Source organism: Oryctolagus cuniculus, chromosome 15 (assembly GCF_051225735.1).
Source record: "Oryctolagus cuniculus isolate XC-2025 breed Fujian yellow rabbit chromosome 15, ASM5122573v1, whole genome shotgun sequence".
Taxonomy (NCBI): domain Eukaryota; kingdom Metazoa; phylum Chordata; class Mammalia; order Lagomorpha; family Leporidae; genus Oryctolagus; species Oryctolagus cuniculus.
The window spans coordinates 81,255,379-81,282,937 of NC_142881.1; the positions used below are offsets into that span (position 1 = coordinate 81,255,379).

The 27,559-nt window shown below is 38.2% G+C and overlaps 1 long non-coding RNA gene across 3 annotated transcripts; it reads right to left on the reverse strand.

Annotated features, from left to right (window-relative positions):
- Positions 1-309: 309 nt before the first annotated feature.
- Positions 310-27,559, reverse strand: LOC149122107 (uncharacterized). 3 transcript variants are annotated; one of them, XR_016221097.1, is made up of 5 exons: positions 26,960-27,559; positions 25,794-25,883; positions 10,981-11,064; positions 7,196-7,282; positions 310-737 (listed from the first exon to the last, which is right to left on the reverse strand). It is a non-coding gene; the product is annotated as an uncharacterized LOC149122107 (long non-coding RNA). The 3 variants fall into 3 exon arrangements; XR_016221098.1 differs by lacking the exon at positions 26,960-27,559 and having other exon boundaries at positions 25,839-26,381; XR_016221096.1 differs by lacking the exon at positions 26,960-27,559 and having other exon boundaries at positions 25,794-26,381.

The following is a 27,559-nucleotide window of genomic DNA, read 5'->3' on the forward strand; positions in this document are numbered from 1 at the left end:
GTCACCTATCAGGGAGAACAAGTGGTATTTGTCCCTTTGGTATTGGCTTATTTCACTCAGCATAATGTTTTCCAAATTCCTAACAGGGATCACTTTTCAGTTAAAATTTAAACACCTAAGAACAATTGTGTGTTAATTACAGAGTTCAACCAATGGTACTAGAACAAAAAAAAAATACTAAAATGGATAAAGTATTACATTGTACATCAGCCGTCAGGACAAGAGCTGATCAAGTCACTGTTTCTCATAGTGTCCATTTCACTTCAACAAGTTTAACATAATATATTTTTAAAATGTGGCATGTTGTTGAGGTGCAACAGCTGCATATGGGACTTCTGTTTATTGTAGGGCTTCTACAAATATTACTCTCATAGATACACGCAATGACAGGAGAGAAGACATTCAAATAAAATGAGCTACAGTGTGAAGAATGGAAGTTATTAAAGGCACATTCACTTGTGCAGGACATACAAGTGAAGCTTTAGAAAGCAGCATATTCACATCTAAGAGACTAGAAAAACAACAACTTGCCTAAGAACAAAACTAAAAGCAATAAGCAGATTCAAAATTATTAGTGATTAAGAGTAAGAGCAAACAAAACATCAATAGCAAATGACAGGAGAGGAGGGTGAGAGCATTTGTTACTCACAGGAATTCTTCTCCAGGGAGTCTGGGTGTATTTGTCAGCGTAAGTGCAAAAAATCTTTAGATTTTTGGTGGCAGTTACACCGAGTTGCCTGAACAAAAACACACATTTTTACATTGGTTTCATTCTGCATACACACACAAAGTCATTAGGGGCTCTCTTAGGGGGTAAAAAAAAAACAAACCAAGAAAAAAGTTACACATTACAAAATGGTTCTTAACTTTTATAGCAAATATCAGTCTTTACTCAGTAGTCTCTCATCTTATTCAGGGACTGGATTTGAGTCAGCCAGTGAGAGCAGAATTTCAAACAGTCCAACTACCCTCGGCAATCTCTTAAATTGTTTAAAAGCATATTATATAAAATTCACACAGTGTGTACTTATGTGCTAAAAATATATACAGTATTATGTGTATATATAAATATATAGTGATACACAGTATATAAAGAATACAAATGCAAATTTTATAGTTTTCTAAATGATTATATTGCTATGTAGTCATTATTGTACACTCTCCTTGAATGCATTTTTGATGGGAATCTACTTGCTACTAAATACCACCAATCCATAAGTCAGACTACCTATTTATATGTGCAATGTTGCCAAGTCTCTTTAATGATGTGTTCTCTTGGCCAGCGCTGCAGCTCAATAGGTTAATCCTCAGCCTGTGGTGCTGGCACACTGGGTTCTAGTCCCAGTCGGGGTGCTGGTTCTGTCCCAGTTGCTCCTCTTCCTGTCCAGCTCTCTGCTGTAGCCCGGGAAGGCCCTGCACCCGCATGGGAGACCAGGATAAGCACCTGGCTCCTCGCTTTGGATCAGCGCAGCACACCAGCTGCAGCGGCCATTGAGGGATGAACCAACGGAAAAGGAAGACCTTTCCCTCTGTCTCTATCTCATTGTCCAGTCTGCCTGTCAAAAAAAATGATGTGTTCTCTTTACTGGACAATAATTTTTTGAAGCATCTCTACCCTTTGACAAGACCACAAGACCATCTGTCCCTCTCAATTCTCAAATGAATTCTCTATATGTGATGCCTCTCAAAGTATACTCAGTTATACAACACACAGTGTACATACTGTGTAAACTTTGGTGCTTTCAAATCATCATCAAATACAATGAAAAGATGGAAAATGAGAATTCACTGTTATGTAAAGCTGAAATGTAACCAAATTATTTGTTAGGCAACCCCACTGAAGGTAAATATACTTTCTCATAGAAAAACCTAAGCAATCCTTGATTACTACATCAAGTTGAAATTACACATTCCTATTTTTAAAGTATTTACCAATATTAAAAATTTTCGCAATTGTACTCAGATTATTCCAATCTCCTATGGAAAATAAAATCCAATTATAAACAAAAATCTCTACATTACACAGTTTCCATCTTAAGCTGAAACCAAACTCACTACTACAAATGCAAGTCAACTAAGTCTCTTGGAATTCATTGTATTAGGACTTAATTTGTAACATATAGGGGAGGTATGTAAAGAGGAGAAGAAGTATAAAACACGAATCAGAATGCAGGTTCATGACTTATTGCATCCTGATTATGACAATTCCAGAGATAATATCCTTTTTGCTAACATGTGGAGAGTAATATTTGAGTTATACTAGACATTTGAATCTTCCATAATTGGAAAAACCTAGTTTTTAGTAACACTTCAATAGATGTAAACCAACTGCCCAAATCACTCCTTCTCCACCTGCTTTCTGTAATAGCTGACAGATTGTATTCACATGATATTCTTTGAGGAAGTACATTTTTCCTCTTGTTCCAAGGAAATAGATCTTGATTACTCTGAACCAATGTATGCTTAGGAAGGGATAAGGAACTCAAATGTAGCTAATAAAACAGGAGGAAAGTCTGAGGGATTTCTGAGAAATAGTATGTCCATTTTGAACACAAGTATTAAACAGATCTACTAGGGAAAATGGGTTCTGCACCCACCTTTGGGTATTACCCTGTGAGAATATGACACCTACAGCTAAAAAGACTTTCTACAAAGGAAGAGAAAGCCACAAGGATTCTAGAAAAGCCAATCTAGAACTTCAACCATTAACCAAATGACCAATAAGTAACCATGGAAATGGATGGGACCTATACACTTTCTTGTTATTTTAGTTTACAAATGTTCTTGTACCTTAAGTCACTTTTAGTTAGGGATTTAAAACATTCTAAGACATGCATTGATTTATGCTGGGTCATTTGGAACAAGCCATTAAATAAGAGTTAGTAATTATCCCACACCCCTGGGCCAGGCATTAGGCCATGGTTCATTTAACTCCCACAACCCTCTAGCATCAGTATTTTTATTATTTCCATTTACAGGAAAGGCTCAAGAGAGATTATATACCTTCCTTAAGAGAACACAGCTATGTTTCAAAAGCAAGATTCGAACCAAAGTCTAGCATGGGTTTTCAAAGATACTTCTAGCCTATTTAACCTGAGTTTCACTTTCTATGACTCCATAATTAAAATTATACACTAGTAATTTCACAAAATTATGCTGGTTTCAATGTACAAATACATCTAAATTATTATTTAATTAGTGTTCTGAGGAGAAAATAACAAGAATCCTTAGCATTTTGGAATAAGATTTGAATAGTCAAACCTCTCTACCTTTCAGTTAAATTCTCAGAGCATTGTAATATAATTTTATATCAGCTTGCATCACGTAAACATGAATTCAACACTTTATACTGTCATTTTATTTTTCCAAAAGTTTGCATGCAAACATAGGTTACAGTTGAATGTATACCTTTCCCACCAAGACTACTCAATGGGCCATCAAAGAAGGAGGTACCTTTCTCTGAAGAGAGGAAAGAACTTCCACATTGATTATGGCCTTGTCTAAATAAGGTTGGAGTTTGTGAACTCAAGAGGCTTCCATAGCTTTGGCAGCTCATGACAAGAGCTTCGGGTGATTACAGACATTGTAAATAAGAGTGTCAATTGTTAAATCAGCAACGGGAGTCACTGTACATTTGCTCCCCATGTAGGATCTCTGTCCTTAATGTGTTGTACTAAACAAATTAATGGTAAAATTACTAGTCAAACAGTACTTTATACTTTGTGTACCTGTGTGGGTGCAAACTGTTGAAATGTTTACTTAGTATATACCAAGTTGATCTTGATGAAGAATGGGGTGGGAGAGGGAGAGGGAGTGGGAAATAGGATGGTTGCGGGTGGGAGGGAGGTTATGGGGGGAAAAATTCAAAGGTTGTACTTTTGAAATTTATATTTATTAAATAAAAGTTTAAAAAAAGAATGTATACCTTATAAATGACAAGAAAGCATAGAAGTATAGAACTGGAAGGAGAAAACTTTGAAATCATCAAGAAAACCTTTGCATTCTGGATAAAGCACTAAAGAGGTAACAGAATTTGCCAAAGTCATTAAAAAATTAATATTAGAGATAAGAAATGTAATCTGACTCCTATTAATGGCTTTTCTTGTGCCTTTTCCCCCATTTACAAAATGTAACCTAAAGATGTAAAGAAAGAAATTTTAAATAGAAGGGCAATTTTATTTTTGATCATGTGAAAATGCTATTACATTTCGGCCAATGCCGTGGCTCACTAGGCTAATCCTCCACCTTGTGGCGCCGGCACACCGGGTTCTAGCCCCAGTCGGGGCGCCGGATTCTGTCCCGGTTGCCCCTCTTCCAGGCCAGCTCCCTGCTGTGGCCAGGGAGTGCAGTGGAGGATGGCCCAAGTGCTTGGGCCCTGCACCCCAAGGGAGACCAGGATAAGTACCTGGCTCCTGCCATTGGATCAGCGCAGTGCACCGGCTGCAGTGCTGGCTACGGCAGCCATTGGAGGGTGAACCAACAGCGAAGGTAAACCTTTCTCTCTGTCTCTCTCTCTCTCACTGTCCACTCTGTCAAAAAATAAAAAAAAAATGCTATTACAAATCTCTACTTTCAATAGTTTATAACTTTTAAATTCTTCTGATTTGAACAAGTGATTTTCTAGAGTTTCAGAGGTAAACATTATACCTTTATAATCTTCCTGAATGACTTCCAATGCCCTACTGCAAAAAGGACATGTTTCTCCTTAAAACTCATTTAATCAGACGTCTGCTTCAGCACGTCACTGCTGTTAATGACTAGCAGTAAATCCTCTCCAGCCCTGTAAATCTATGGAGACAAACTGTACCAACATTAGTCTCTAGAATCAAGAACAGGAACTGCCAAGTTTCACAAAGTTTGCTGTGCATGTGAGGCCACAATTCCCCTTCAGTTTATTTAAATGAGCTCATTTTTCTGTTTTCTCTAATTTTTCATGTATCCTCCAAGACAGAGTCTTTCAACCTACTAGTAGTTACTTTAAAGCATGTCACAGGGTCCAGTGTTGTGGTGTAAGGGGTAAAGCTTCTGTGTGCAATGCTGGCATCCCATGTGAATACCAGTTCTTGTCCTGACTGCTCTACTTCCTATCCAGCTCCCTGGGATATGCCTGGGAATATGCCTGGAAAGATGGTCCAAGTGCTTGGGCCCATGCACCCACATGGGAGAACTAGATGAAGTTCCTGGCAACTGGCTTGGCTTCAGCATAGAGCAGCACTGGCTGTTGCAGCCATTTAGGGAGTGAACAAGTGGATGGAAGATTCTCTCTCTCTCTCTCTCTCTCTCTCTCTCTCTCTCTTTCCCTGCTCCCTTTTCTGTAACTCTGCCATTCAAATAAATTAATAAATCTTTAAAAGAAAAAACTATGTCACAAGGTTTATTACAATTTATCTAACTATAATTTTAAAAAGAATGTCTAAGGGTTCATTTGTAGATGATAAAACATTCAATACTTCTGACTTCCTTCAGTTTATTCCTTATCTGCTACCTTAAACTTTTACAATTTAGTCTAAATATATTCTCAAAAATAGCAACTCAAATTTTTTAAGTAAAAATTATTTTAATTTCAGAACTTAAAAGATTTCTAAATTCCAACATTCAAATGATATATAATTGCATCAGATAAAATAATGAGCAGTAAATTTTCTCCAATCAATGGTTCAGAGGTTTAGCCAACTTAATTTCTCTAAAGACGATTTCATTACACCACTTATTCATTTAAATTTTTGCTACCTATTCTTGAGTTATTTTCCAATTTCTCTCTCAAGTATTTGCAATGCATTAAGTAATTTTTAGACAGATAACTATGTGGCATACTTTTTAAGATGTTAAAGGACTGAAAATGTACTTTTGTTTATAGATAAAACTATCTGGAAATTAATTACGAGGATTATGACCTGTTTTTGAAGTGTACTAGACCTAACAATTTCTTGTGCTCTGTAATACATTTTTTGCAAAAGTTGAAGCTAACTTAATTTCCTAATTTACATATTTACTTTCTCCCTAAAAACTGGATTATTTCTTAGTTTATAGCTTTTTGTTTTGTTTTTGAGATGCAGAGAGACATAGAAAAATGGACACATAGAGGAAGCTTCCATCTACTGGTTCACTCCCCAAATGTGTGCAATGGCTGGGGATGGACTGGACCCACATCTGGGAGCTGGGAACACAATGAGGGTCTTCCACACAGGAGGCAGGACCCTAACTGAGCCATCTCTGCTGCCTCGCATGGTATATACTGACAGGAAACTAAGTCCAGAATTGAATCATGGTGTTCCAGTGTAAGATGCAGGAGTCTTAACTGCTAGGCTAAACACCTGCTCCCTTGTCTTTACCACTGAGACATAAACATTAGGTCTTATTATTCCCCTTTTTAATTCTGTATCGGTAGGACTTCAATCTGAAATATTAGATGTTCTTCACTTGGACTCACACATTTTCTTTGTATTCTTAATCATAATAGCTGAAATAACTACATGGCCTCAGCAGCTCAGAGGGGAGTATCATATATACTTTATGTTCTAAGTGAGATTAACCCCTCATATGGCTGAATTGTTTCATTGTTCCAAGATATTTTTTGATGACTAATAAAGATCTTCTTGATGGTTATGATTTTTCTGATTTACGTTCTTTTTATCCTAGCTTTTTAAATTATTGCAAGCTAAACTAAATTAAATTCAAGACAGTATATATACTGTTTTTACATGGGATTAACATTGAATATTGTTCAAAGATTCAGACAAACTCTAAGGGATCACTCAACATCACCCACAGGGAATAAATATTTGATAGCTATCCCGATGCCTAAGCCTGAATACTCAGTCTCATTTTGCTCACAGAGAAAGGAAATGTCCTGTTCTCAACTTCCCAGGATTTGTTTCTTTAACCTTATCTCTAAAGCAAAGTCGTCTACCCTGTATTAGTAAATGAACATATTTGGTAAATTTATAAATCCCCAAAACAGATGCCACTGAAAATGGAACAACAAAGAATTTTTAACACTGAACACTTAATATTTAGAATGAAGGTTACAGCACATACTTTTGTTAGAATGCATATAATCTACAAATAATGCAATAGTGAAAGTATGAGAGCCAAAAATAAAGTCAAACTTGAATTCTGGATCACAGTCTTATGAAAAGGATGTATTTCCCAGTTTGAAAAGTCTCCATTTTATATATTACACTATCATACTTACAAGCTGATGTTCTAATAGTTGGATTTTTTCATCTTTTTTCTTTCTTTCTTCTTTAAGTTGTTTAATTTCATTTAATTAATCTTCATTCTGAAATATTAAAAAAATTTAAGATAAGGCATTTAAAATACCTTATTAAAGAGCACTACATCAATGACAAAGACTAGAAAATGATCTATTTGTTCATTTAAGGGGAAAAATCTTTTATTAAAAAGAATGTCATAGGAGGCCGGTGTTGTGGTATAGTGTTTTAAGCCACTCCCTGCGATGCCAGCATCCCACATGGGTGCTGGTTCAAGTTCCGCTGCTTCACTTCCAATCCAGCTCCCCGATGATGTGCCCAGGAAAACAGCAGAGGAAGGACCAAGTCCTTGGGCCCTTGCACCATACAGAAGACCTGGATGGAGTTCCAGGCTTCTGAGTTCAGCCTGGCCCAGTTCCAGCCATTGCAGCCATCTGGAGAGTGAGCCATCTGATGAAGTTCTCTATCTCTGTCTCTCCCTCTCTCTCTCTCTGTAACTCTGCCTTTCAAATAAATAAATCTAAAGAAAGAATAAAACAAAATCATCATTTAATGGTCTAATGGAGTCTGACATGTAAACGATGAACAGCAACAGAAGTAAAGGCTAACATTCACTCAGTAATTATTGGGTGTTAGAAACTATGCACTTGAAAGTATTTAGGCACTTGATCTTAACTGTGTCACTTGAGGTATACACCATTATCTCCTTTTACACATGAGGAAACTGGGATCCTGGTCATAGAATCAATCTGTCACATACAGAACTGTAACTTTAGCTAACATTTCAAAGGATGTCTCTCAGAGAAAATGAAGGGCACAACAGACAGAGGAAATAGTATAATTAAAGACACAGTAGAATTTCATGGCTGGTTCAGCAATCAGCAAAGAGATAAATATGCCTGAAGAGTAATAAACGTGATGAGTTGACCATGAACCACTTTCCTGAACAGCGCTGCCTGAGTCAAAGAGAAAAAAATAGTCTGTCAAGTTCATCAACGAGAAATGCCCAATACTGTGAAATGGAAACCTATGTCAAGCTAAACAGGAATCTGGTCACCTTTACAAGTGTGAAGTATCATTACCCTACAGGCAGCCCATTTTGAGTACTTCTCTTCACTTATCCAGAACTTCTCTTCACTTATTCAGAATAGGAAGTAGTTTAAGCAAGGGATTAGATTTTTTATATATAGATGATACACCACATCTTTCCAGGCAGAGAAACATGCAAGCAAATAATGGCAATGGTGTAGTTACTAAGCAAAGTTATGTCATCTTCTCCAGACACACAGGGAATAACCTCAAAAAATGCAGTCTCTAAACAAAAGATCAGAAACAGACATCCTACAAAGGTGTTAACATGTCATAAAATATTTTAAAATGTTATGGACAGTATAATTGGGAAAGACAGCTTTTATATCACTAAAAAAAAAGACCTGAAAGAGTTTAAGAATTCTAAAAATTCATAAATTAGACAAAAGATGGATTACAGATCATAAAAGACCCATTTTCAAGGATTTATCTAGAATATGTTTAAATTCTGTAGCAAACTTACTAAGAAATCATAAATGTATTTCTTATATAAAACTTTCATCATCTATACAATTAATTTTCTGATTAAAGCCTTGTGAAACCTATGCAAACATGACAAAAGTTTTATATCGCAATTCTACCAGAAGCTAGCTCAAACACCTAAGATCACTGTCAAGATTCCAACAAATAGTTCTCACAAACACATGTAATCTGAAAAATGCTCTATTTGACTTGTTTTAGAAAAACAAAATACTGGAAGCACTTATTTTACAGATATTAAATTGGAGGGGGGTTATCATTGTGATTAAGAAGATTAGAGAAAAAATGTAGCAACTCAATAGACAAAGCAACCAACCTTTCTAGACAAACATATGCCTATATGTATAAAATCACAAAAATATCTGCAATTCTGATTCGGTTACTCCACTTCTAGGAATCTATGCTGAAGAAATGATTCTAAGTGTGAAAAGATCAACAAGATACTACCTGAAAGTTTACAAGTTTACAACTGTCCCATAAGGGAACAAGTGAAACCCAATAGAGCAAACTGATGGAACACTACATAGCCAACATTCCTATAGTTGTGGATTCTACCCACGTTACAGAAATGGACTCAAAATATGAGATCAAAATACAATGTGGTAAGAATATTAATAGACAAAATTTACGCAGCACTTACTACATGCAGGCACTGCTGTAAGACTATACATAAAGATGGGCAGGGGAGGACATGTCAGGAAATGCGTGACTCCAGTGGGGTCTTAAAGGAATGAGCAGAAGGTTCTGAGGACGCAGCAGGAAGGGATTCTGAATGCTCTACAAAAATACAGAGGGGAAGACAAGCAGAGCACATCTGGGGAAATAGAAGCAGTGATGTGGTCACACAAAGGCTGGTGACGAGTGAGGCACAAGTAGGTTTGTGAACCAGGCAAGGGCCACACAGCACAGAGGGCTATAACGATGGGGCACAGACTTAGCCAGGGAGTGGTAGATTTACATTTCAGACAGCACTGACAGCATTTGGAGAACAAATTTGACAACAAAAGCAACAAAACTGGGCTAGGAACGTGTCATCAAAATACTCTATTATTCCAGATGACAGAAGGAATCTAACTGAAAAGAGTGATAACAGAGATGGAAGTGGGGAAATCAAAGTGTGGAGATTTTGACAATTCACGGCATGAGAGAGAAAGGCACAGAGGAGCAGTCAAGACACTCCTATTTACTACTTTAGGGACACGGTGAAAAACTGTGCCACCAAAAGAAATGGCGAGTACAGAAGGACACAGATGTTCAAAGAGGAATATGTGTGAGTTTTAAATACATTGTTGGAGGTAGCTGCAGATAGTGTAGGAATGTCTAGTGGGCAGATGGATCACCAAGTAAGAAAGAAAGAAAATTTATATGTTATCAGGTATATATGTCACATGTGAAATCATGACAGTAAAAATTACAGAGGAATGAAATAAAGTTATAAACTTAATATTCAAAGGCAGGAGAAATCTACATAAGAAACACAGGGAAAACATGAGCCTAATAAAGTTAATCTAATTTTTAGTATTTTCTAGTATCTTTCAACATTGTGATAAATGAGATACGCAGTGAAACTTAATTGCCACTTTAATTTTTCTTGGAAGCTGTATGTAAAAATTGTAAAAAGTGATGATTTTTGGAAAAGGATTCTGAATCAATACTAATTATCCAACGGACAAATTCAAATTAGACAACACAGGGATTTTAACTTAACAAAGTAGCAAAAGTTAAGGGCAAGTCTCAAGAAAGCAAATTTCAGGGCTGGTGCTGTAGTACATCAGGTTAACAGCACTGCCTGTAGTACTGGCATCCCCCTATGGGAGCAGGTTCAAGTCCTGGCTGCTGTACTTCTGATCCAGCTCCCTAATACACCTGGGAAGGCAGTAAAAACAGTGCAAGTACTTGGGCCATTCCCACTCACATGGGAGACCTGGATGAAGCTCCTAGTCCAGTCCTGGCTAAAGAGGCCATTTGGGGAGTGAACCAGGAGATGGAAGTCTTGCTCTCCCCCTCTCTAACTCTGCCTTTTAAATAAATAAATACATCTTTTAAAAAATGCAAATCCCTAAGTTTTTATATGTACACTTGAAATACTCCAGAAAGTAAATCTCTAAATTTTCAACATCCTTATTATTAAACACTTTCATTGTTATAGCTTTATTATTTTAATATTCAAAACATTTGAAATATTTAGCCTGATTACCTTACATATTTGATCACCATCTTCTGGTTCTGGACTGGATGGCAATTATAGTTGAATGTCATGTAATGAACCACTTCCATCATGCTGTCAGAAAGAAGGGAGAAAAACACCCCATTAGTACCCTAACTACAGACACTCAGTTCAACCTGAATTTTCCCAAACTAAATGCTAGCATGGCAAAGAACAAATAGGATATAAGAAGTTATTACTCTCCTTTTCATCTCTGTGCTGGCAGAAGGAAATGTGGAAGAAGGAAAAGGAAGTTGGGAGAAGATGAACCTGTGAGAATAAGTAACAGACACAGTGTAAGTGAATGAGGGAGACACTCACTGAATGTTTTAGACTGGGAAAAGGGATATGGAAAATTTCAAAGAATTTTAAGACTTTCACAGTTAAGAAAAATATAAAGTAAAAAATTGAATCTGCTTTGGTTTAGGTGTTTTTAGTGTAACAGAGTCAGAAACAGTCATATTAAATAATACACCAGGCTGGGCCACAAAATCCCTTGACTAAAATACTAGATACATGAGAACACCCTTTTCAGGATCTGTTTATGTCAAGTCTGAGAACAGACATGGTGCTAGAAATCAGAAGAGCGGCTGATGCAGGGAGAGGGGGAACATGAGGGAACTTACCAGGAAGCTGGAAATGTTCCGTCTACACTGACTGGTGAGCACGTAAACCACATGCATGGACATTTCAGGGTCTACAGTTAAGACTGGTACATCTGGGGCATGCGCTCAGCCTAGCAGTTATGCTATTAGTTAAAATGCCTGCATCCCGTATTTGAGTACCTGAGTTTGATAACCAAACTTCTGGGGCAGGCAACAGTAATGTCTCAACTGATTAGTTCCTGCCACCCCCATGAGAGACAGGGACTGAATTACCAACTCTGAGCTTTGGCCCCAGCTTAGGCCATTGTGGACAGTTGGGGAACAACACAGACAAAAACTCTCTCACTTTCTCTCTCTCCCCCTCTCTTTTCCTCTCTGCCTCTCAGATGAATGCAAAAGACTGGTACACCTGGCACTGGACAGCAGGAACTCCACAGAATCATGGACAACACTTACACTGCTTTGCATTAGTTTTAGGAAGTATATAACAGAACAGGAAAAATGAAAAATCAGTCTTAGAGGCAGAAGAAAAGAAAAAAGGGGCCCAACACAACAGAAAATATCAGGAAGACAGTCAACCACCAGGACTCAGGAAAGTGATTCCATGAACCTGTATGGCGATTCCAGGGGCCACAGCTGAGCAGCACTTACTTGCTGCTAAATAGCACTGCAAAGACTGAAAAATAAATGATGACCAATGACCAGGTCGGAAACCAGCCTCTGGCAGGAACACACTCGAAAGAGATCTGAACAGCACGGCACAGCAAGGCTTTGGAAGCAGAAGTGCCACTGAAACCACAATCCAAAGGCAGCTGGTTAAACCTAGCGGTCTGAAACTCAGTATTCTCCACAGGTTTTAAACAAGATCTAGAATCTCATAACACTGTTCAAGTGTTTAAGACATGATTCAAACTTACTCAACACCTAGGGAGAAACCTCAATTCACGCACAGCAGACACCAATGGCAAAATGACACAGAAGTTAGTTAATAGGAAAAGATTTTAAGAGAGAGCACCAAAAAATCTCCAAAAAGTAAGGGCAAACACCTGAGGGGGGGGGGAGAGTCTTATGAAGGAAAAGCACATTTAAAGAAAAATGAAGGCTGTCATCGCGGCTCAATAGGCTAATCCTCCGCCTGTGGCACCGGCACACTGGATTCTAGTCCCTGTCAGGGCGCCAGATTCTGTCTGGTTGCCCCTCTTCCAGGCCAGCTCTCTGCTGTGGCCAGGGAGTGCAGTGGAGGATGGCCCAAGTGCTTGGGCCCTGCACCCCATGGGAGACCAGGAGAAGCACCTGGCTCCTGCCTTCAGATCAGCGCAGTGCGCCAGCCACAGTGCACCGGCTGCGGCAGCCATTGGAGGGTGAACCAATGGCAAAGGAAGACCTTTCTCTGTTGCTCCCCCTCTTCGTGGACCCTGCACTGTTCTTTTGTCTGCTCGGCCCTTCCCGGGTTTGCTGCTGGTTCTTCCCGGGTTGGCTGCCAATCCTTCCACCTCCGTGGAAGGGCGGCTCCCCCTGCCACTTTCCCCACTTCCACAGGGGAGTGGCACACCGCCGGCCGGCTCTCTTGGGGGCTGCTCAGATGTTATCCAGATGTTCCCCTTAGATGTTCCCCATGCATGTTGTCTTTCTCCTCCTTTATAGTCCTCTTCCACCAATCCCAACTCTGCTATCCTCACGCCGAGTACGCTGCTCTCCTCCAATCAGGAGCAGGTCCTGCTATTTATTGGTTGAACTGGAGGCAGCTGCATAGAAGCTGTTTATTCCTCTCCCAGCGCCATATTGTGGGAGAGCAGATGCATAGAATAAGTCTTAATTCCAGTAACTTAGTCTAGTCCAAGTTGCTCCCCACATTTCTCTCTGTCTCTCTCTCTCACTGTCCACTCTGCCTGTCAAAACAAACGAACAAAAAAAAGCAGAATGAAATGGAAATTTTAGAACTGGAAAGATTCAATAACCACAATTTTTAAAAATACGAGATCAATCTAAATACCAATATTTGAGATAACAGGTTTAACTTGGCCACAGATCAACAGAAACCAATCAATCTGAATGATAAACAGAAAAAAGATTGATGAAAAGAAATTAACATAGTCCATTCAAGGATCTGTGGGACAATTAATAGATTTTACTTTCTTGTCATTAAAGTCACAGAAGGAAGGGTGTAGGGCAGAAAAGATATTTGAATAAATAAAACTGAACTTATCCCAAATTTGGTAAAAGATATGAACCTACAGATTTAAGAAACTCGATTTAAAAGAACAGAAAAAGGGCATGCTGGGGCTGGCATTTGGCACAGCAATTAAGACACTGCTCGGAACACAATACCTGCATCCCATAGATGAGTACCTGGGTTCAAGTCCCAGCTTGGCTTCTAATTCCAAGTTGCTGCAAATGCCCACTCCAAGAGGCAGCAGGTGTTGGCTCAAGTACTTGGACCCCTGGCACCCACATGGGAGACCTGGACTGAGTTCCTGACTCCTGGCTCTCTGGTTCTGGCCTGACCCAGTACCAGCGGTTGCAGTCACTTGGGAAATCAAACAGTAGATGGATGATCTCTGTCTCTGTCTCTGCCTGTCCAATAAAAATATATGTCCATATCCATATCGGAGCAAGTAAGTTTTTGTTCAGGCTCCACCCTCAATTTCAGGTTTTCACTCTTGCACAACCTAAAAGGCAGCAGGTGATTGGTTCAAGTGGTTGGGTCCTGCCCCCAACATGGGAGAACTGAGCGTGAACTAGTAGATGGGAGAACTCTGTATGTCTGTCTGTCTCTCTTTCTGTCTCTGCTTTTCAAATAAACTTTTAAAAAAAGAAAATAAATGTGCTCTCCAAATATAAGGCAAGTTAACTAAAAATCAGTAACAGAAGGATAATCTCTAACCATTTGAAAAGTAAACAGCTCTAAATTATCCATGGATAAATGTCAAAGTGAGTAAGAAAATATTTTGAACTGCAGGAAAATGAAGACATCATGTTTGAAAATTTGTGGGATGCAACAGTGCTTAGAGGCAAAATTGTGGTACAGATGGCTTCCATTGAAACAAAAATCAAATCAGTAACTGGTGCAAAGTAAAGCTAGAAAAAACAGAAAGAAAACAATGCAGTGGAAATTAATTAAAAATAGAGAAATCAATGAAACTAATAAATATTCCTGTGAAAAACTGCCAAAAGGCAAAAAAAGATGGAAGGTTTATTTTTCTGCGAATTGCTAGAATTATACCATATAATTGGATGCAAAAAGATACAGAATGTTTCAACAACTTCCAGTGTAAAAATAGTTTTCAGTAGTTTCAGTGTCAAAAAAAAAAAAAGATGGAAAGTACAAATCAAGACATATATCAGGAATGAAAGCAGGAATATTACTACTGACATTTAAGATGGTAAGAGTAAATAAGGTAGTAATACTGTTAATGGCTCCATGTATACAAATTTGACAACTTATATAAAATGGAGAAATTCCTTAATAACCATAAACTCTCCAAACTCTTCAAAAATGAAGTAGATGACCTAAGCAAACCTATTGACTACTAATGAAAATGAATCCATAATTTAAAACTTCCCATGAAACAAATACCTAAGGCTTTAGATATTTTATCAGCAAGTTCTTCCAACATTTAAAGGATCAACATGTATCAGTTTGATACATTCTCTTAAAGAAAATAAAAATCAACCCAATTAAATTAGAAATTAATTAAATCAAATGACTAACATTATCCTGATCTTAACAAATATATAAAAGACCACAGCTTAACATCCCTCACAAAGATACAAAAGTCCTTAATAAATGTATCTGAGACTCAATTTCATCAATATATAAAAATGAAACATCCTCAACAAATGAGGTTGATCCTAGAAAAGCAAGGCTCGTTCAGTGGTCAAAAAGCAATATAATTTACCACATCAAGAAATAAAACATAATTATCTCAATAGATACTGATAAAGTTCCTAACAAAATTCAACATCTAGTCATGATATAAATATGATTGATAATAAACAGATAATGGCTCAAGTACTCGGGTTCCTGCCTCCCATATGAGAGACTCAGCTTGAGTTTACTTAGCTTGAGTTTCACGCTCCTGGCTTCAGTCTGACCCACTCCTACTGTTGTGAGCACTTGAGGAGTAAACTAGGAGATGGAAGATGGGTACCTCTCTCTCTCTCTCTCTCTCTCTCTCTCTCTCTCCAATAAAGTGAAATTAAACTTAAAATAACAAAGCTAAAAAAAAACTACTCTAGCATCATATTTAATGGTAAAAGACAATATTCTACCTCTAAGACTAGGAACAAGATACTCCTATTCAGTAGTTACTGGAGTTTCTAGTCACCATAACAGCAAGGCAAGTAAAAATAAAAGACAAATAGGAAAAAACAAAGAAAACTGTTTTCACTCAGATGCTAAAATTTTTGGTGCAGATAATCCCAAAGTATAAAACTACTAGAATCAATACAGATATCCATCAACTGATGACTGGATAAAGAAAATGTGATATATGTGTGTGTGTGTGTGTGTGTACACTATGAAATGGTGCTCAGCCATAAAAAAGAATGAGATCCTGCCTTTCACAACAGAATGGATGCAACTAGAAACCATCATGCTTAGTGTACTAAGCCAGTCTGAAAAAGACAAATATCATGTTTTCTCTGATATGTGGCTGTTAATATAGAATATCAAAAATTTATAGGAATGAAACAAACATCTTGTGATATGATTGTTGCTTTTAGCCCTTGTTTATACTATTGTAGAACTCTGGTCTTCCTATTTTTTACTTGTTGAATATTATGGTTAGTGTGAATTAAGCCTATGACTACAGAGTGGATTGAAAGCATGCATCTGCAAAGATTAAAGAAAAAAATAAAGGAAGGAGGGGACTGATTGAGGGAAAAGTGGAGGGAGGGAAGTATGTTTACCTTCTTAGAACTGTACCTATGTAATACATAACATCTATTCTCTTTATATTAACAAAAAGAATTTTAAACTACTAGAATACATGAGATTAAGAAAGTCAAAGGATATGAGAGCAATATACAAAAATCAACTACTGGGGGTGAGCATTGTGGTGTAGCAGGTAAAGCCTCCGCCTGCTATGCTGGTGTCACACATGGGTGGTGGTTTGAGTCCTGGCTGCTCCACTTCCAATCCGGCTCCCTGCTAATGTGCCTGGGAAAGCAGCGGAAGATGGTCTAAGTCCTTGGGCCCCTGTACCCACATGGGAGACCAGGAAGAAGCTCCCAACTCCTGGCTTCAGACTGGCCTAGCTCCAGCTGTTGTGGCCATTTGGGGAGTGAACTGGTGGAAGCTCTCTACCTTCCCCATTTCCCTCCATCTCTCTGTAAACTCTGCCTTTCAAATAAACAAATGAATTTTAAAAATCAACTATTTTTGTGACAAGGAACTACTGGAAATTAATTTTTAAAAGCTGCCATTTTTAATAATCCAAAGTACAAACAATATATATATATGTATATATATTTATACATACACATGCATATATATGAAAGAAATCAGAAGGAATTAAATGGAGAGCTATCCTCTTCTTCACAACTGTGAGTCTCAATATCAATGGATTCAAAGGCTCACTATTGTTGGAGACAACTCCTAAATTCCACTACAGATTCCAACAGCATTTTCTTTTTGTAGAAACAAAAAATTACTTCTAAAATTTAATATATTTTTATTTTTAACTGACATGTAGTAATCATACATATTTTTGGGGTACAGTGTGACATTGCTATGAGTGCATAAATGTGTATAAAATGATCAGAGTAATTGGCATACCTATTACCTCATTTCTTTGTGTAAGTCCCAGCTCAAATAGGGGAAAAACTATTTCTATCAAAGCACAAGAGTTTTAAGGATTGTGAATATAATCATTAACTGAATTGATTAATAAAACCACCCTCCCAAATAACTTTGACATTGAGCACTGACTGTGCTGTCTATTAAACCTGGACTAAGATAAAAGTGTCCAATCACATCAAAATTACTGAACAGTTTGAGAAATGCTTCTTTAAGCATTAGGGTGAAAAAAAAATCATGAAATGGGAAAGCAAAGATTCTCTTTTTAAAGATTACTGAAGAAATAACTTCATGTATGCAATTTTTATGCTTCACATGACATAAAGGAGCCAACATTTATCCAGTGCCAGGCACTGTGTAAACATTTTGCATAAATATTTTTAATAAATGCACAGAAGCAAAAATCACATGAAAAATTTCACACCAACTGAAAAAAAGTTAAGTTTTCTGATTTTCCAAGTATTCTAGGCATCTTTACTGAGTAAAGCATCTTAGCAATTTCTAGGACTTTTACTCTTTGAATTCTAAATGCAATTAGAATGCTAACACATTCATTAATATTAAAGATGGACAAACCTTCCTCTAGTCTAAGGACAGTAGAGGACTACTGTCAGAAAACCACTTTACACTCTTCTTTTTCAACATAGAATTAAGGCATTCTTTTGTTCTAATGATGTAACTTCCACGCATTAACTTGTCGGAAAACCCTGTAACAAACTCCCTCTTACACAAGTGGTTCTTTTCCATTAGTTTGCAAAAACTGAGATCTTCCTATGAGTTCCAGAGCAGCTGCAATGGACATGGACAGTTGAGATGACTAACAAAGCAGTCTGGCAGTGTGGCCCGATCCCTGCTGACAAGCATCATCAGTGATGTCAACAAAGCTGCCTTGTGTTTCAGAGAGGAGACCACACAACCACTAGAGGCCTCACAGCAAAGGGAGCAGAGCGAGAAGAGAGAGGTCTTCTTTTCCTTTTCTAAAGGTTTTTTTTTTCTTTTTTAAAAAATTTATTTATTTTTAAAGGCAGAGTTACAGAGAGGCAGAGAGAGAGAGAGAGAGAGAGAGAGACAGACAGACAGAAAGAGACAGAGAGAGAGAGTCTTCCATCCACTCACTGGTTCACTCCCCAGTTAGCTGCAATGGCCTGTGCTTAGTCCATCCAAAGCCAGGAGCTAGGAGCTTCTTTCATTGTGATTTTTAAAAAAGATTTATTTTATTTATTTGACAGACAGAGTTACAGAGAGAGGTAGAGACAGAGAGAGAGGTCTTCCATCTGCTGGTTCACTCCCCAGATGGCGGCAATGGCCAGAGCTGCGCCAATCTGAAGCCAGGAACCTCTGAATCTCCCAAGTGGGTGCAGGGGCCCAAGGACTTGATCCATCCTCTACTGCTATCCCAGGCCATAGCAGAGAGCTGGATTGGAAGAGGAGCAGCTGGGACTAGAACTGGCACCCATATGGAATGCTGGTGCTTCAGACCAGGGCTTTAACCTGCTGTGCCACAGTGAAGGCCCCTCATTGTGATTTTGATTTGCATTTCCATCATGGCTAGTGATATTCAGCATTTTTTTCATATATTTGCTAGTCATTGGAACTTCTTCTTCCATCCTTTTTATACAGCTCTAAAAATATATTCTTTCTTTCTCTGCAGGTATTACAGAATTCTGATGTGGAGTTCATTTTCTCTCAGCAGACTAAAGCTGCCTTTCCACCAGCATCAGGCTTCCATTATTTTGCCTGCAAAGCAGGTGTCAGACATATCATTTTTGATATGGATGAATAATCACAACACATCATACCACATACATTCAAGAATGTGAACGAAAATTCAAATTTTGATTATTATTATTTACCTATGGGATTTTAAATCTAGTGAGTCAAGCTACATTTAAGAGGATTTTAAAAATCCAGACTTTTATATCATACAGCCTGATTTTCAATAAGCACTTCAGAGAAGAGGTGATCACAATAGTAGGGCAAAGGAATTTTAGAGCAAAAGCCAAAAATATCCACGTGGCATTCAAACTGATTAGAATGTTGTTAATTAAACCTAAATATTTAGTTTGTACATATGTGAATCTGGACTCATTTTCTTGAGGCTTATTTTCAGTTGGTTGGTTGGTTGGCTGTGTGGTTTCTGTTGTGGTGCTGGGCTTTTTTTTTGTTTTTAGATTTTTGTTTTTTGGTCACTTACCAGGAAGTTTTTTTTTCACCCCCACAGGCAGAGTGGATAGTGAGAGAGACAGAGAGAAAGGTCTTCCTTTTGCCGTTGGTTCACCCTCCAATGGCCGCCGCACCACGCTGATCCGAAGGCAGGAGCCAGGTGCTTCTCCTGGTCTCCCATGGGGTGCAGGGCCCAAGCACTTGGGCCATCCTCCACTGACTTCCAGGGCCACAGCAGAGAGCTGGCCTGGAAGAGGGGCAACAAGGAAAGAATCCGGCACCCCAACCGGGACTAGAACCCGGTGTGCCAGCGCTGACAAGGTGGAGGATTAGCCTACTGAGCCGCGGCGCTGGCCACCTACCCATTCCTTATACTTTCCCTTTAGAGGCATAATTATAACCAGCTCCATCTATCTTCGACAAACAGACTTATAATCACTTATTGGTTATTCCTCAGTAAGTCATATGGCCTTAGTAATTGTCACAATTCTAATTCAAACCCCATGAAGTTTTATAGGAGCCACTACTCTAATAATCCCTCACGGCCTTACTTCCTCTCTACTATTCTGCCTAGCTAATTCTAACTAACATTCATAGCCAAACTATATTATTAGCCCGGGGGCTTCAAACCATCCTGCCACTAATAGCAGCATGATGATTACTTGCCAGCCTAACTTAGCCCTACCACCTACCATCAACTTATTAGGAGAGCTTCTCATCATCCTTTTCATGATTTAATCTCAGTATTATTTTAATAGGGACTAATGTTCTAATTACAGCACTCTACTCCCTCTACATTTTATCAACCACTCAAAGAGGCAAATTTACATATCATAGAAACAACCTTTCCCCAACATTCACTTGAGAAAATACTTTGATAATTCTTCACCTAGCCCCACTTGTCCTCTTAGCTATTAATCCAAAAATCATCTTAGGCCCAATATTCTGTAAATATAGTTTAACAAAAACATTAGATTGTGAGTCTAATAATAGGAGATTGCACCTCCTTATCTACCGAGAATGTCTGCAAGAACTGCTAATTCATGCTCCCATGTCTAACCCCATGGCTTTCTCAACTTTTAAAGGATAGAAGTAATCCGTTGGTCTTAGGAACCAAAAAATTGGTGCAACTCCAAATAAAAGTAATTAACTTATTCTCCACCTCTGTAGCTGTATCAATTATTATTTTAGTCCTCCCTATTGTGGCCTCTTTCACTAACATTTTTAATAATACTATCTTTTTTACGTAAAAACTTCGGTATCCTACACATTTATCATTAGCCTTATCCCAACACTAATCTTTATTGAAACAAATCAAGAAATAATAGTATCCAACTGACACTGAATAACAATTCACACCTTAAAATTAACAACCAGCTTTAAATTAGATTACTTCTCTATACTATTCACCCCAATTGCACTATTTGTTACATGGTCTATCATAGAATTTTCCATATGATATATACACTCAGACCCTAAAATCAACCAATTCTTTAAATACCTACTCATATTTCTTATTACTATACTAATTTTAGTCACCGCTAATAATATATTTCAGCTATTTATTGGATGGGAGGGAGTGGGAATCATATCATTTCTCCTCATCGGCTGATGACACGGGCGAACAGATGCCAATACTGCAGCCTTACAAGCAATCTTATACAACCGCATTGGAGATATTGGCTTTATTATAGCCTTAGCCTGATTTGCTATTAACCTCAACACATGAGAACTCCAACAAATATTTATTTTAGACAATAACATTACAATCCTCCCACTAATTATTCACAGCCTCAATGATGAACAAGACATCCAAAAAACAGGAGGCCTGTACAAAACACTACCTTTAACATCTTCCGCTCTTACAATTGGCAGTTTAGCTCTCACAGGTATACCATTCCTAACAGGCTTTTACTCAAAAGATCTAATTATTGAATCAGCAAACACGTCTAATACCAACGCCTGAGCCCTTATCATCACTCTTATTGCCACATCCCTAACAGCTGTCTATAGCACTCGAATTATCTTCTTTGCTCTTCTAGGTCAACCCTGCTACCCAGTCCTTATTATTATTAATGAAGACAACCCCTCACTCATCAACTCCATTAAATGCCTCCCATTAGGAAGTATTTTCAAAGGATTTTTAATTTGCAACCTCATTCAGCCAAATAATATCCCCCAAATAACCATGCCCCTATATATAAAAATAGCCACCTTATTTGTTACCATTCGAGGGTATATGCCATAGAACTTAATCAACTAAGCCTTCACCTAAAAATGAGCACACAATCTACCTCATTCAACTTCTCAAACATACTAGGATTTTTCCCTACAACAATACACCACCTAATACCCTACCTTAATCTTTCAGCGAGCCAACACAGTAGCCACACTACTCTTAGATATGTCATGAACTGAAAAAGCAATCCCCAAAACTATTTTAGGCATTCAAATTTCCACATCAACTTCCTTATCTACACAAAAAGGCCTCATCAAATTCTATTCTTTATCTTTCCTAATCTCTCTGCTCTTAGCCTTATTCATTTTAGCCTTACCCCAGTGAGTAATCTCAATAACAATAAAAATACTAACAAATAAAGATCAACCAGCAACAACATTAATCAGCTCCTATAGCTATACAATGCTGCTACCCCTATAGAATCCTCCCGGATTAATCCTACCTCGTCCCCTTCAAAAACCACCCAATCCCCCATATTTTTAAAATCAACCACAATCTCAACCCCATCACTTAACATCATAAACATAATTAATCCTACGTCTAACATCACCCCCAACACTAACATACTCAAAATCATAACATTCGATCCTCAAGTCTCAGGATACTCCTCAGTTGCCATCGCAGTAGTATACCCAAAAACTACCAACATTCCTCCCAAATAAATCAAAAATATTATTAAGCCTAAAAATGAACCACCAAAACTTAAAATAGTTCTGCAGCCTACTCCACCACTAACAATCAACCCAAGCCCTCCATAAATTGGTGATGGCTTAGAAGAAAACCCAACAAACCCCATCACAAACATTACACTTAATAAAAACACTACGTATGTCATAGTTCTTACATGGACTTGAACCATGACTAATGACATGAAAAATCATCGTTGTTTTCAACTATAAGAACCTAATGACCAACATTCGCAAAACCCACCCCCTATTAAAAATTGTTAACCACTCCCTAATTGACCTTCCTGCTCCATCAAACATCTCTGCCTGATGAAACTTTGGCTCTCTACTAGGCCTGTGCCTTATAATTCAAATTTTCACTGGCCTATTCTTAGCCATACACTACACCTCTGACACAACAACAGCATTCTCATCAGTAACCCATATTTGCCGAGATGTTAACTATGGCTGACTTATCCGATACCTCCACGCTAACGGAGCATCTATATTCTTTATTTGCCTCTACATACACGTAGGCCGCGGAATCTACTATGGATCATACACATACCTAGAGACCTGAAACATTGGCATTATTCTATTATTCTAAGAAATAGCAACAGCATTCATAGACTATGTCCTCCCATGAGGACAAATATCATTTTGGGGAGCAACCGTAATCACTAACCTCCTATCAGCAATCCCATATATCGGAACAACCTTAGTTGAATGGATCTGAGGAGGCTTTTCAGCAGACAAAGCCAAACTCACCTGCTTTTTCGCATTTCATTTGATTCTACCATTTATTATCACAGCCCTAGTCATAATTCACTTACTCTTTTTTCACAAAACCAGCTCTAACAACCCGTTAGGAATCCCCTCCAACTCAGACAAAATCCCCTTTCATCCTTATTACACAATTAAAGATGCCCAAGGATTTCTCATACTAATTTTACTTCTCCTTCTTCTAGCCCTATTCTCCCCTGACTTACTTGGAGATCCAGATAACTATACTCCTGCTAATCCCCTTAACACTCCTCCTCACATTAAGCCTGAGTGGTATTTCTTATTTGCCTATGCCATCCTACGCTCTATGCCAAACAAACTGAGAGGAGTGCTAGCACTAGTCATTTCAATCCTAGTCCTAGCTATTATTCTTCTACTCCACATTTCTAAACAACACAGCATAATATTTCGACCCATCAGCCAGATCCTGTTCTGAGTTCTCATCGCAGACCTCCTCACACTTACATGAATTGGAGGACAACAAGTAGAACACCCATTTATTACTATCAGCCAAGTAGCATCCATTCTTTACTTCTCCGCTATTCTTATCCTCATACCCCTCGCAAGCCTAATCGAAAACAAAATCCTCAAATGAAGGTCCCAGTAGTATAAATATTACTCTGGCCTTGTAAGCCAGGAATGGAGATAGTTCTCCCTGAGACATCAGAGAAGAGGCTCCTGCCCCACCATCAGCACCCAAAGCTGATATTCTACTTAAACTACCCTCTGTCTAGTACTTGAACAAAATTCAAGTGCCTTGTCAGTATCAATAAAACTTTCTTACTTCCTATGTATTTCGTGCATTAGTGCTCCTCCGCATTAGCATGTATTAGTACCATAAGTTCATAAAGTACATAGGACATCCTATGTTTCATCGTACATTAACCTACTTGCCCTATGCATATAAGCTTGTACATACTGCTTAACAGAACATACCACATTCATTCCAACCTGCACATACAATTACTCTCAACACGAATATCCATAACAACTTCAATTGAATTATCAACATAGCACATCCATTCCATTACTGGACATAGACCATCTTAGTCAAATCATTTCTCATCCATATGACTATCCCCTTCCCTTAGGAATCCCATGATCTACCATCCTCCGTGAAACCAACAACCCGCCCACCAAGGATCCCTCTTCTCGCTCCGGGCCCATAAAACTTGGGGGTTTCTAATATGAAACTATAACTGGCATCTGGTTCTAACTTTAGGGCCATTAAACCTAAAATTGCCCACACGCTCCTCTTAAATAAGATAATCTCGATGGAGTAATGACTAATCAGCCCATGCTCACACATAACTGTGATGTCATGCATTTGGTATTTTTAATTTTTTGGGTATGCTTGGACTCAACATGGCCGCGGTGGGCCCTGACCCGGGACACTTATTGTAGACGAGCACCTAATGAAGACCCTCCATCCTCATAATTATGAGCCGGGTCTATCCTTCCATGCTTGATGGACATAAGAAAATTTCACCACACCCATGTGTACACACGTACATGTACGCTTACGCACGTACACGCACGTACACGTATACATGAGTTGTTCTTACATAATTGAATATACCTGCAATGCTCCCCTTACCATTAAGTAAATTCATTGCCCTAAAACAATAATACAGTTATACATACTTCGATTCCTGCCAAACCCAAAGAACAAGAGTCATCGCATAACACTTAAATTATTTAACCCTGCAAATTACTGAGAGTCTCAACTAAAAATACCTCTAGCCAAAGTCTCGATTAAAGCAATTAAATTTTTAACAAAATTTTTAGGCTTAATGAACTAGATATTTCAATTTTTTTTTTTCAATTTAAAAAGCACCTTCACAATACTGACATAGCACTCTACATTTTATTTCCCTTTTGATGGGCTAGGCCCGTCAAGACTAAAATTAGAGTCTCAACTAAAAATACCTCTAACCCAGGCCTAAGTGAAAAGTTAATGTAGCTTAACAGTAAAGCAAAGCACTGAAAATGCTTAGATGAGCTTTCTAGCTCCATGAACATAAAGGTTTGGTCCCAGCCTTTTTATTGTTTTGTGGCAAATTTACACATGCAAGACTCCTCATACCGTGAGAATGCCCTTAGTATCAACCCAGATCAAGAGGAGCAGGCATTAGGCACACCAAGCAGTAGCTCACAGTGCCTTGCTTAACCACGCCCCCAAGGGCAGCAGTGATAAAAATTTAGCAATGAATGTAAGTTTGACTTTAAGGAATGGTAAATTTCATGCCAGCCACCACGGTCATACGATTAACCCGAATTAATAAACACCCAGTGTAAAGCGTGATTAGAAATAAGCAAAAATAAAATCAAATAGCAACTAAGCTGTAAAAAGTAATAGTTGTAAATGAAAATAATCAATGAAAGTGATTTTACAACCTTCGAACTCGTGATAGCTAAGATCCAAACTGGGATTAGATACCTCACTATGCTTAGCCCTAAACCTCAATAATTCCATAACAAAATTATTCACCAGAGAACTACAAGCCAGAGCTTAAAACTCAAAGGACTTGGCGGTGCTTTATACCCACCTAGAGGAGCCTGTTCTATAATCGATAAACCCCGATAAACTTTACCACTCTTTGCCAACTCAGCCTCTACACCACCATCTTCAGCGAACCCTAAAAAGGAACAAAAGTAAGCTTAATTACTCCCATAAAAATGTTAGGTCAAGGTGTAGCCTATAGAGTGGGAAGCAATGGGCTACATTTTCAACCAAAGGAGGATTTAGTAGTAAATTAAGAATAGAGAGCTTAATTGAACCAGGCCATGAAGCATGCACACACTGCCCATCGCTCTCCTCAAATACTAAACATTTATTATCCATAATTACAAAATAAATAGGTGTAAGAGGAGATAAGTCGTAACAAGGTAAGCATACTGGAAAGTGGGCTTGGATATTTCAGAGTGTAGCTTAACTCAAAGCACTTGGCTTACACCCAAGAGATTTCATTTACTGACCACTCTGAGCCAACACTAGCCCTATATAACTTACACAAAACTAAAATAATCCATTAAACAAACCATTTACCTTACATTTAAAGTATAGGAGATAGAAATTTATATTCAGGCGCTATAGAGAAAGTACCGTAAGGGAAAGATGAAAGAACTATTAATAGCACAAAAAAGCAGAGATTACTACTCTTATCTTTTGCATAATTAATTAGCTAGAAAACCCTTAGCAAAAAGAATTTTAGTTAAAAACCCTGAAGCCAGATGAGCTATCTATGGGCAGTTATAAGAATGAACCCGTCCATGTAGCAAAATGGTGGGAAGACTTGTAGATAGAGGTGAAAAGCCAACCAAGCCTGGTGATAGCTAGTTGTCCAGGACAGAATTTTAGTTCAACTTTAAATTTTCCAAAAGGACATCCAACCCTAATGAAAATCTAAATGTTAGTCTAAAGAGGGACAGCTCTTTAGAAATAGGATACAACCTTTTATAAAGAGTAAGTCATTTTACAATCCATAGCTGGCTTAAAAGCAGCCATTAATTAGGAAAGCGTTAAAGCTCAACAATCAAAAATAACTTAATCAAAATATTCAAAATGAACTCTTATAAATCTCAACTGAACTAATCCATAAATCTATAGAAGAAATAATGCTAATATGAGTAACAAGAACAATATTCTCCTTGCACAAGCTTATATCAGATCAGATGCCCACTGATAGTTAAAAATTATAAGAGAAAAACTCACAAATTGATGCTCTATTAACTTTTACTGTTAACCCAACACAGGTGTGCAGCACAGGAAAGATTAAAAGAAGGAAAAGGAACTCAGCAAACCCTAACCCTGCCTGTTTACCAAAAACATCACCTCTAGCATTACTAGTATTAGAGGCACTGCCTGCCCAGTGACGTACGTTCAACGGCCGCGGTATCCTGACCGTGCAAAGGTAGCATAATCACTTGTTCCTTAATTGGGGACTAGCATGAATGGCAACACGAGGGTTAAACTGTCTCTTTCTTCCAATCAGTGAAATTGACCTCCCCGTGAAGAGGCGGGGATAAAATAATAAGACGAGAAGACCCTATGGAGCTTTAATTATTTAACCCAACACTTCCTTTATTCTACTCTACAATGAGCCTAACCAAGGAAATCCCTGGGTTAAAAATTTTGGTTGGGGTGACCTCGGAGTATAAATCAACCTCCGAATGATTTTAGCCTAGACCCAACAAGTCAAAGCAATTATAATCATAAATTGACCCCAATAATTTGATCAATGGAACAAGTTACCCTAGGGATAACAGCGCAATCCTATTTTAGAGTTCCCATCGACAATAGGGTTTACGACCT